This window comes from Citrus sinensis, chromosome 4, assembly GCF_022201045.2.
Source record: "Citrus sinensis cultivar Valencia sweet orange chromosome 4, DVS_A1.0, whole genome shotgun sequence".
NCBI classification, from domain to species: domain Eukaryota; kingdom Viridiplantae; phylum Streptophyta; class Magnoliopsida; order Sapindales; family Rutaceae; genus Citrus; species Citrus sinensis.
The window spans coordinates 14,572,929-14,583,992 of NC_068559.1; positions in this window are offsets into that span (position 1 = coordinate 14,572,929).

Consider the following 11,064-nt stretch of genomic DNA (forward strand, 5'->3'; position numbering starts at 1 on the left):
ATAACATGAAGTAATTTAAAGGATCCATCTAAATATATAAAAAAAAATGAATGCACAATCTTCATAACAAGTTTTAGAGAATAGATTGTGGCTAAAATCCTCAATAGCAGCTACCAAGTAGTTAACAAAACAAGCTTGAGCTTTTGAGGCATAATGAGTTGGTTAATTCTCTTAATCATGGGAACTTTATTGAAGTAATCAAGTTGTTAGCAACAATGAATGAGAAGATCAATAAAGTTTTGTTAGAAAATGCTCTTAAAAGAGCCCAATACATAACACCAAAGATTTAAAAGGAGTTATTAAATATTATTGCTAATGAAGTGCGACATAAGGTTCGGGAGGAAATTAAGGATGCTAAATTTTATATTCTTATTGATGAAGCACTTGATGGATCTCACAAATAGCAAATGACTATTATTTTGGGATATATAAATTGTGAAAGATTTATTACAGAATGTTTCTTTGAAGTTGTGGATGTTGATGACACAAAGACTTTGACTCTAAAAAAGGAGATGTGTAATGTTCTTGCTTGGTATAATCTTTTAGTTGAAAATTTAAGAGGTCAAAGATATAATGGTGTTAGTTGGGGAGTCTTAATTCATTTGCTTGTTAGTTTAATCTCAACAAGTGTTTCAAGTTTAACGTTACAAAGTACTCATATTTTAGTTCACTGTTGCATATTTTAAAGTAAGGATGGAAAACCAAAGGAAGATGTGACCCATAATCATTACTACTAGTAAATATTCTTTTATTTTACTGTTCGTTTATCGTTTGCATTATTGTGTTTAGAGATGTGATTTTGTATCTTATCGTTATTTGTTTTCTTTTACTGTTTGCTTTTTCTAATCATTATTTACTCTTTTTTTACTGTTTGCTTTTGAATTATTGAGTCAAGAGCTTTATGTGTAATTTGAAAAATACACCAACCCATTTATAGTTGTTTATCATTATGTCTGTCACCAAGATCTTTAAATATGAGCTTCTTTTTCAAACACTCACAACTTATTTTTAAAGATTATTCCAATGGCAGCATCTTCGAGTAGACAATTCAAAAAAAATTGTGTACTTTCTAGATTTCATTATGGGAAAAAACAAGGAGTTCATTCACACAGCTGTAGATAGGCTTGGCAAAATCCGGGTCCGGTCCGGGTTTTGGTGTTGCCCGGGACCGGACCGGATGAGAGAAATGCAAACCCGGACCCGGGTTAAAACCCGGTTTTTCCAGGTGCGGTCCGGGCTTGAGCCCGACACCTTCCGGGTCCGGGTTTTGATCCGGGCTTTTTAAACCCGCATGTGATAAATTTAATTTTTTTTCAATTTTTTTCTTCAATTTTTTTTTAATTTCTCTAACAATACAAATTTTAAAAAAGAAAATAATCAAATAAACTCATTCAATTTCAAATTTTAAAAAAGAAAATAGTCAAATACAAATATATAACACATTAACAATACAAATTTTGCACAAATGATAAATAAAAATTATTTCAATCTACTTTTTAATACCTAAATTTATCCAATTTCTAACTTAAACTCATTCAATCTATATATAAAATAAATAAATTAAATTCAACAACACAATAATAATACAATAAATTTAAATAACATCCAATATATCATAAATTTATAATTATATATTTATATATAATATATTTATTTTTTTAAAATTTATTAAAAAACCGGGTCCGGTCCGGGTTCCGGGTTTTTTGTGTTAAACCCGGACCCGGGACCGGAAATGTCCGGGTTTGAGAATTTCAAACCCGGATCCGGTTTTTATATGCATGCGGTCCGGGTTTTGCCCGGACCGGATTGGCCGGGTCCGGGCCGGGTCCGGTCCGGACGGGCTTTTTTGACACCCCTAGCTGTAGATCTTGATTGTGTCATAGTAGAGGAAACTATACCTTGTATATGGAGGAGGTAACCAAGGATTATCAAAACTTATCTCAAAAAATATTTTTATTAGAGAAAGCCAAGTGCTAGGCATCATTCCACAAACTTTGAAACCTCTAAGATGTTTGTTAAGCCCACCAATTGGAGAAGAATTAGTCATCTCAAGTATGCAAGAGAGAATATCCAAAATATTAAATTATGTTAACACTTTCATTCTCTTGCCAAGAGATCTTACAACTCTAGAGGCACTGATTGCATTTTCATCTTAGGTGCATTTGGACGTCCATAAAAACTCACCAATTTGTTAAATGTTAACAACTTTTTATGATGACTTGCTAGAATTTCTTAACCATGCAATTAAGAATAATTTCATTCCAACCTCCACGTGAAACTATTTATTTGTGCTTTTATTATTAATGAGTTACTTGATCTTTTACAAGCTTACGAACCAGAGCCAACTCCTAAGACTTTGGCATTGGATTGGTTGACTAATGATAGTAAACGTAGCCCTAGTAAGCAGTGCAAATTAGATTTAACTCTTCGTTTGTAAAAATTTTCTTGGAACGATTAGGTAATGTCTACTATACTCTACTTCTTTCTTTGAAGATATTGAGGACAATGTCTCGTTCAGGTTAGGGGGAAGGAATAGTTAACAGTTATGGAATATTTCAGTCCTAGTGATGTTTGTGTCGAAGATGGTTGAATATAGGGTATAACGACTCTAGAAATACATCTTCTACAACCAATTCAAGTGTGATCTTTCCTATTTCTTCTTTATTATTTATGTTTTCTTTATCTTTTTCCCTTTTTGCATGCATATCTTTAAATTATGAATAATGTTTAGATGAGGTTGGAGAGAGGGGATAGTTGACGTAAATTGTAAATATGTGTATTTGTTTATTTTTCTTAAAAACCCCAATTTTTTTTGTCTAGGATAATTGTGTAAAGAGTCACAACTTTTGAGACGCATCATGACAGTCCTGTGTGTATTATATTTTGATTTTGAAATTCCTAGTAAGTTGTTTTTGTTCCCCTTTTTTAAATTACTCAAATTTTTGAATTTTTCATTTGGTTATTAAGTCATTTTGTTATTTACTCATTTAACAGGTATTATTAAATCATTCTTCACACACACATTATGACACATACTAGTGGGTTATAATTTAAAATGTTTGCAACATTTATTTCTTTTGATTTATTAGAGATAACATCTAAAGTAGTAGAAAGTATATATTGCAAAATTAAAAGATAAAAGAAAAAAATAAAAGATAAAAAAAATTGAATGTGTTTAATTTTATTATATCTAAAACCCGAGTAATTAAGTTCGTAGGGATGTTTCAACACCTAGTGCCTTAAGGCCAACTGGTCTGGGAGTCATTGGCTCAAAGCTCACTATATAAGCTGTAGATATATTGTTTTCTTATTTATTAAAAACTTGAATAATTAAGTCTGTAGGGTTGTTTTAACACCTAATACCTTAAGGCCAACTGGTCTGGGAGTCACTGGCCTAAAGCTCGCTTCATGAGTTAAAATTGTAATATTTTAAAAATTGTGTGAATAATCTATCACCTAAAGATAGAATTTTTAATAAAATTTAGAACGAAAATGTTGTTTTCTTTTAATGAAGCCCCATAAGTATTGTACTAATGAGTAAATCGATAAAGAGTTAAAGAAATTTTGGGGAGTTTATTTATTTGGTAGTTTAGAGGATTGATGAACAACTATTAACCTGCATGTTAATTTTGTAAATCTTAATTTAATATAACGTTTTAATTGCTAGAGGCTAGCAATAAGCTAGTTGAGGGGTGTGATTAGTATTAAAAATTATATGTTCATTAAGGGATAAAAGTGTTAATTTGTGCTTATATTATAATTTACATTTGTATTTATATAACATATTGTGAATTTTTAATTATTTTCTAAATATTTGATCTTGTGCATTTTTGTGTGTTTATTAGGTAAAAATAACAATTTCACACAATTTGAGGTTCCAAACAAATTTAGATTCCAAAGTCCGAGAAGTTAGGCCATTGTCGAGAAGGATCTGCAACTTTTGTTGTGTAATTATAAGTTTTTGCCATGTTAGGTGTGGTAATTATGAAATTATAAGTTTTTACTATGTTAGATGTGGTGATTGTTAGTGGAATGAGTTCAATGTGCTTGAGTGGATTGAGTTAGGTTTATGTTACTTAGTGGAACAAATGTAGGGCCATGATGTAATTGACTTTATTTATGTGTGTGGTGTGGATTGATCATAAATTAATATAAATAGAGGAGGGGGAATACACCTCTCTACACACCTTTCTTCACTTTTTTCTCTACAAATTCTTCTCCTCTTCTCTCTATCCTAATTATGTTTTAATATTTTGTAATATATTTTCAATAAATAAAATTAATTTTATTTCTAATTTTCAAATACCATTTTTATTTAATTATGTATAATTTAATTTTAATATTTACTTTTATTTCAATTATGTTTAGTTAAATGCTAATAGTTAGGGTATGTGAAACTCTTAGTAAAAAAATAATTTAATCAAATTCTATTTTTAATTATCTTATATTTTAAAATTTTGATTTCTTGTAGACAAACATGAGAGTTTGATATAATAAATTCTTAATATCTTAGTATAAAGTATGGTAAAATTGTATTTTGACTTATTGTAGACAAGTTAAATTTTGGCACACTAAGTACTTAATCCATAATAGAATTAATGGAAAATTATTGTAATTTATACAATTAAACTTTTGGGTAATAACAAAAAAAATAAAAAGAATTTATTAAATTGTATTTACTACAAGAGTGGATTCATAACTCTAACTAATTTAATTTCGTAGTTTCACTCAAATTAAGCTGCATATATTTAAATTCTATTTTCATTTCTTCGATGCATTAAAATAAACAAATTAAATATTTTCTCTGTATACTGACCTTGCACTCACTAGTTATATTATAACTAGACACTCTTTTATTTGGGAGTAAATTAAACACTTTTGAGTCGTGTCAGTACTTGTATCATCTTTCGCTTTGAGCTAAGTTACACCATATTTGCCACTTTGCATATTGTGTTAGTGACAAGTGTGAATTGAAAGATTTGATGAGTAAAATTAATTGAACAATTTGAAGAAATGTACATGTTATAGTAAAGTATCCTTGCAAAGTAACCATGTTTGAAGAAACGTACACTTTTGAGTGGGATTTTAAGCTTACTATCCTTGCAAAGTAACCATGTTTGCCTATACAACTTAGCGGCTTATTATTTTATACAGAATCTCTATATTTCTTTAAAGTCAACCAATAAAAAAAATAAAAGAAAAGGTTTGTGTAGCTATATCTGAAAGTTTGTTGAACTAGTAGATATAGAAGACTAGAGCTTTAAAAGATGACAAAAAGGCCATTTTCAATCTGTTTGAGCCTTTTCTAACCATTTCTATTGTAAAGTATTCATAGTTAACTCTTTTAAGCACATATATATATATATAAATTTTTCTTTGATAACTTGTCATTCTATCCCATTCCAATGTAGAGCATTACCTTATGTTTTATGTTTGTTCACCACCCAATTATATTTGGAATAGAGATGATTATGTATTCATGAAAATGGTGTAATGTTAATAAAATAAAGAAAGAAATAATAAAATAATAGAAAAAAGTGAAAAAATGGAGAAAAATGTGAAAAGCGCCTTACACTCTCCACAAAATCTTTATTTTTCAAACATATATTTTGTTTTTCTTTTCCTATTATCGATTCTTTTTTAGCTATGTCCCTAGCTAGTAGTATGGATAAAAAGATGTGGTGATGCACAAAAATGAAAATAGATAATATTAGTGGTTTGGCTAGCAATTTGTTTGACTTGAGATCATATTGTTTTTTTGGAGTTGTGGCCATTACTCTTTCATATATGGTGCGAGTGTCTTTATTATTTTTCTATTAATTTCTCAATTTACCATTCCTTGGAGTGATAGTTTTTATTAGGGTTTATTTTCTTGTGAGAGTGTCACTCTTACCCGTGAGATTTTGGAGTTTGACACATCATTCTTGAAAATGCCATGATTAATGTAGTTTTGATAATTGATCATTTTGCATGAGCTTGCTTGACTGATTTGTGTGAATGGTTGATGTGGGACTAATATATATATTTTTAGGTTGGAGATAATGGTTATACTTTTATTTAATTGTTGTAATTAATCTTATTAAAGAAGCAAACACAATTGCCCTAAAAAAAAGATCTCAATTTGGGTTTGAAATTTGCTAGACATTATCGCTTTAATTGCTAAGTCCTTGGAATAAGCTAGTTGGGGGTATGATTAACTATAAAGTACACATTTAATAAATGTTAAAATCATTATCTTTCACTTACAGCGTTGATTAATACACTCATAATGTATAAATTATCTTAATGCTCCCCTAATATAATTTTATATCAAATTAAATTGTTATCTTAATTTCATATTGTAGGATTATTTCAAGAGTAAAGAGGAGAACGGAGCCGAAAGTGGAAGATAAAGAAGATGGATTGCATTGAAATAAAAAAAAAATAAAGTACAATAAAATGAAAAAAAAATGTGGAGCCACTTTGCCAATTGATAGTCAAGTGGTAAGTGGGTGCACTTGACTATCAATCATCCATTTCCTTATAATATTGATAAAATAATAATAATAATAAATTAATAGTAATAAGAAAATAAGGGGAAGTCATTCCTAGTTGCCTATGAAAGAAGCAGCGAAGGAGTGCAAAAGGGGGAAGAAAAAGGATAGAAAAGAGAGAAGCAATCAAAGGAGAAAAAAAAAAGTCGAATCAAAGAGAAGGTGAAGAAGTGCAGAAGATGGGTGAGAAACAAAAGACTTAATTTTCAAAATTTCTTCTCTTTTCTTTTGTATTTAATTTTCTTATAATTTATTTTACAAATTTGAAAGTTAATTTATAAATAAATTTAGTTTTATTTTCAATCTTACCTATTTTAATTTTAATTATGTGTAATTTAATTTTAACAATTTTTTTTATTTCAATTATACTTAGGCAAATAATAACAATTAGGGTAAGGTGAAACTATCAATAAAAGATATTATTTAACTAAGTTTTGTTTCTAATTATATAAATTAAATTAATTTCTATTTGATTTTATCCATATTTTATATTTCTAAATTTTAATTTACTGTAAACAAACAAGAGAGTTTGACACAATAAATTCTTAATAGTTTTGTATAAAGTATGATAAAATAGTATTTTGACTTATTATAACAAAATAAATTTTAACATACTAAGTACTGATTCCATAATAAAATTAATGGGAAAATAATGATAATTTATACAATTAATCTTTTGTGTGGTAAACAAAATAAAAAAGAAAAGAATTTATTAAATTATATATACTACTAAGAGTGGATTCATAGCCGTAACTAATTTATTTCCTTAATTTCACTTAAATTAGATAGCACATATTTAAATTTTACTTTCAATTCTTGGATAATTTAAAGGAAATAACAAATTAAATCTTTTCCCTGTAGATTAACCTCAGACTCACCGGTTATAATATAACTAAACACTCTTGTATTTATGCGTAATCAACACTTTTAAGTCACGTCAAGCTACAGAGTTGAGGGATTTATAATTGAAGTAACATTGCTTTAGAATGGTTTGTAAGAGACAATTGATAATGATAATGAGCTTTATCAAATCTGGCATTTGTACAATGATAAGAAGTACACTAAAATTGTATTTGACATGGAGATAATACCACTAAATATGCATAATGTCATCAGAAGTTGGTTGTTTTAGGATGATATTGAAGATCTTATTGTTGGACCTAATTTTGGGGAGTCTAATGTTTTAGGGGTATTTCAGAAATAACCTTAGAGGCAACAAAATGAAGCAATGACAAGCATTGACACAGTTGCACCAGAATAGCATAAACAAGTAGGAAGTTCACAAAAGAGTTGTTGAAATAAGTATGTGTGAAGAAAACCAACAGCAAGGTGCATCATTCTAGAAGTACGAAGCCCTCTATTCCTCAACCTACCGCTTAGCATGAACCTGAACTTCATCCTACGTCTTAGCCTTGACCTACTGCTAAACTTGAACCTGAACTTCACCCTCAATCCCAGCGCTAACTTGAACTTGAACTTCAGCCTCAATCCTAGCTTCAAATTAAACCTCAAGCTCAACCTGAATTTGAACCTCACCCACATCACAAAGACACACTTATATCTGATAACACTTCCACTTCTAAACCACTAATCATTGAAGGGATACTACAAAAACTCAGGCCAACAGTCACTAATAACAAAAATCCAACTGTTCAGTTCATTACTCCTACTAAAGAACCTATTGCTAAAACATCTCTATTTCTTCGAACACCAACAATTTAATCATAATTTGACCATATGCCATTCCCTAATACCTATAGTTAACCCTCTGTTGCATCAAGAAACACCATCTAATGAAGCTGCTACACCTTTTCAACATGAGGCTCTAGAAAAAATTGATTGTTATGCTACTGATTCCTTCCACCTCTCACAATGTAGTGACCATGTATATGATTTTGAGGTTGAGGATACTGGTTGACACGACTCAAATGTGTTGTTTACTCTCAAGTATACGAGTGTCTACAGGGGATTTAAAATATAATCCGGTCAGTCTGGGGTCGAACCACAGGGAATTTAAAAAATCTCATGGTCAATTATTCAACAAAAAAAGTGCAGAAAAAGAAATTAATTGGAACGAATCTAAAAAAAATGTTAAGGTTATGGGATCCACTCTCAAGTTTCAAATTATGGTCATAACATTCTCCATATTTGTATTTTGCATTTCTTTTACCGTTAATTATTATGCCATCTAATGTGCTATAACTATATTCAAGTGTCGACATAATTTCAAAATATAAATCCAAGGAGATCTAGATCTATAAATTAACATGATATAAAAGAAATCGGTAAGAAGAAAATTAAAAACTAATAAAATAAACTTTAAGACTCACTTCGAAGAGTAATTAATTCAATAATTTGAATTCTTGAACTTCATCTTTCATCTCAACTTAGAAAATTAGCCACTCATATTGATAAACAAAACATTCATTTGATTTAGCAAACTTCTGAAATATATTACAAGAAAATTAACTAAACAAAAGAAGAAATTTTTTTATCCTTAGTCTTAAGCTCTCTTCTCCGTGCCCCTCATTCTTTCTCTTCTAGCCTTTTATAGCAAACAAACATCTCCACCTTCTTTTATTTTATTATTTTTTATTTTTTATTACTTATCTATTTACATAGAAACGATTGATAGTCAAGTGGCAAAGTGGCAGCTACCACTTGACTATCATAATAATACATGGCTCGCTTCCCTTTATTTATTTATTTTTTATTAATTCCATCTTCCTAATAGTGCATTCCAAATGATTCGAATAATTTATCTTCTTTGTTTCCTGCTTTTGGTCCAATTCCCTATTTATTCCTGAAATATTTACAATATAAAAATTAATTTAACATAAAAATTTATTAGCGGAGCATTAAGATGATTTATAAGTTATGAACGCATTAATCAACACTATAAGTGAAAAATTGATAATTTTAACCTTATTAAATGTATACTTTTTATTCCCTCAACCAATTTATTAATAAGCCTTAGCAATTAAGCGATAAAATTCTATGAAATATTTCAAACCCAAATTGAATCTCTTTTTTTTTTAGGGAATTATGTTTTCTTCTTTGATCAAATTAATGACAACAATTAAAACAAAAGTATAAACATTATCTTCGACTTAAAGAAAATCACTTCCACATCAACCATTCACATAAATCAGTCAAGTAAACTCAATACAAAGTGATATATTAATCAAGTCACTTTTCAAGAATGACATGTCAAACCTTAAAATCTCACGGTTAAAAATGACATCCTCAAAAGAAAATACACCCATTAAAAATAGTAGCTCCAAGGAGTGATAGATTGAGACAATAAAATATAAAAATAATATCACACACTCTCACCAAGATAAAAGAATAATGTCCATAACTTAGGAAAGAATATGATCTCAAGTTAAATGAATTGCTAGTCAAACAACCAATATTATTTGTATTCATTTTTAACTATCACTACATCTTTTAGTCCATATTACAAATTTCTACTTCAGACTCTAGTTCCATAAATCAAGAAGGACTTTTACTAAGTTGTAACCGATATGGTTACTTTCGAGGAATAATAAACTAAAAAACTCACTTGGAACTTATTGTGATATGTACATTCCTTCAATTACCTTAATTAATTAACTTATCAAATCTTTCATTTCACATTTGTTACCAACATCAACATACAAAGTAGTAAATATGGGGTAACGTAATTCAAAGCCAAAGATAATACAAGTACTAAAATTTAGAAGTCATCATATCATCTAATGTCAAAAGATCACACAAAATGAATCAATTTTTGTTTTTAAGTATTCTTGCCGCCAAACCTATTCTAAGCATTGTCCACAACATTTTGCACTTAAAAGTTATACATGCAAAAGGGCAAAGAAAGTGTAGTAAGAGAAGAAATTAGGGAGATCATACCTAAATTGGCTATAAATGCTTAAAGGAGGATGACAAGAAAACATTCCAGGGCAATTCTTTTATTCTGTTGTGTTTTTTCTTCTTTCTTTTTACATGTTTTTGACGAACAAAACATCACAAATACTAATATGCATTTCTAGAGTCACTGCACTCCATATCTAGCCATCTTTAACTCAAATTTATGCAAAGTTAGTAAAAATATCACTAGGATTGAGACATTCCACAACTGTTAACTATTCTCTCCCTCCAACTTAAACGAGACATTATCCTCAATGTCTTAAATAAAAAAAGTAAAGTTTAGAAGATATTACTTAACCGCTGCAAGAAAATATTTACAAATGGAGGGTTAAATCTAATTTTCACTTTCTATGAGGCTATTGCTACCATCATTAGTCAACAATCTAATGCGAATGTCCTAAAATCTGGTTCTAGTTTATAGGCTGATAAAAGATCAAGTAACTCATTAGCAGTGTGAGCACAAATGAAGAGGTTTTTTTTCACTGAAATAGAAATGAAACGATTCTTAATTTCATGGTTAAAAAATCTTATTAAGCCATAATAAAAGTTATTAACACTAAACAAATAGATGAGTTTTTAATGAATGTTCAAATGGGCGCAAGATGCAAATGTAATT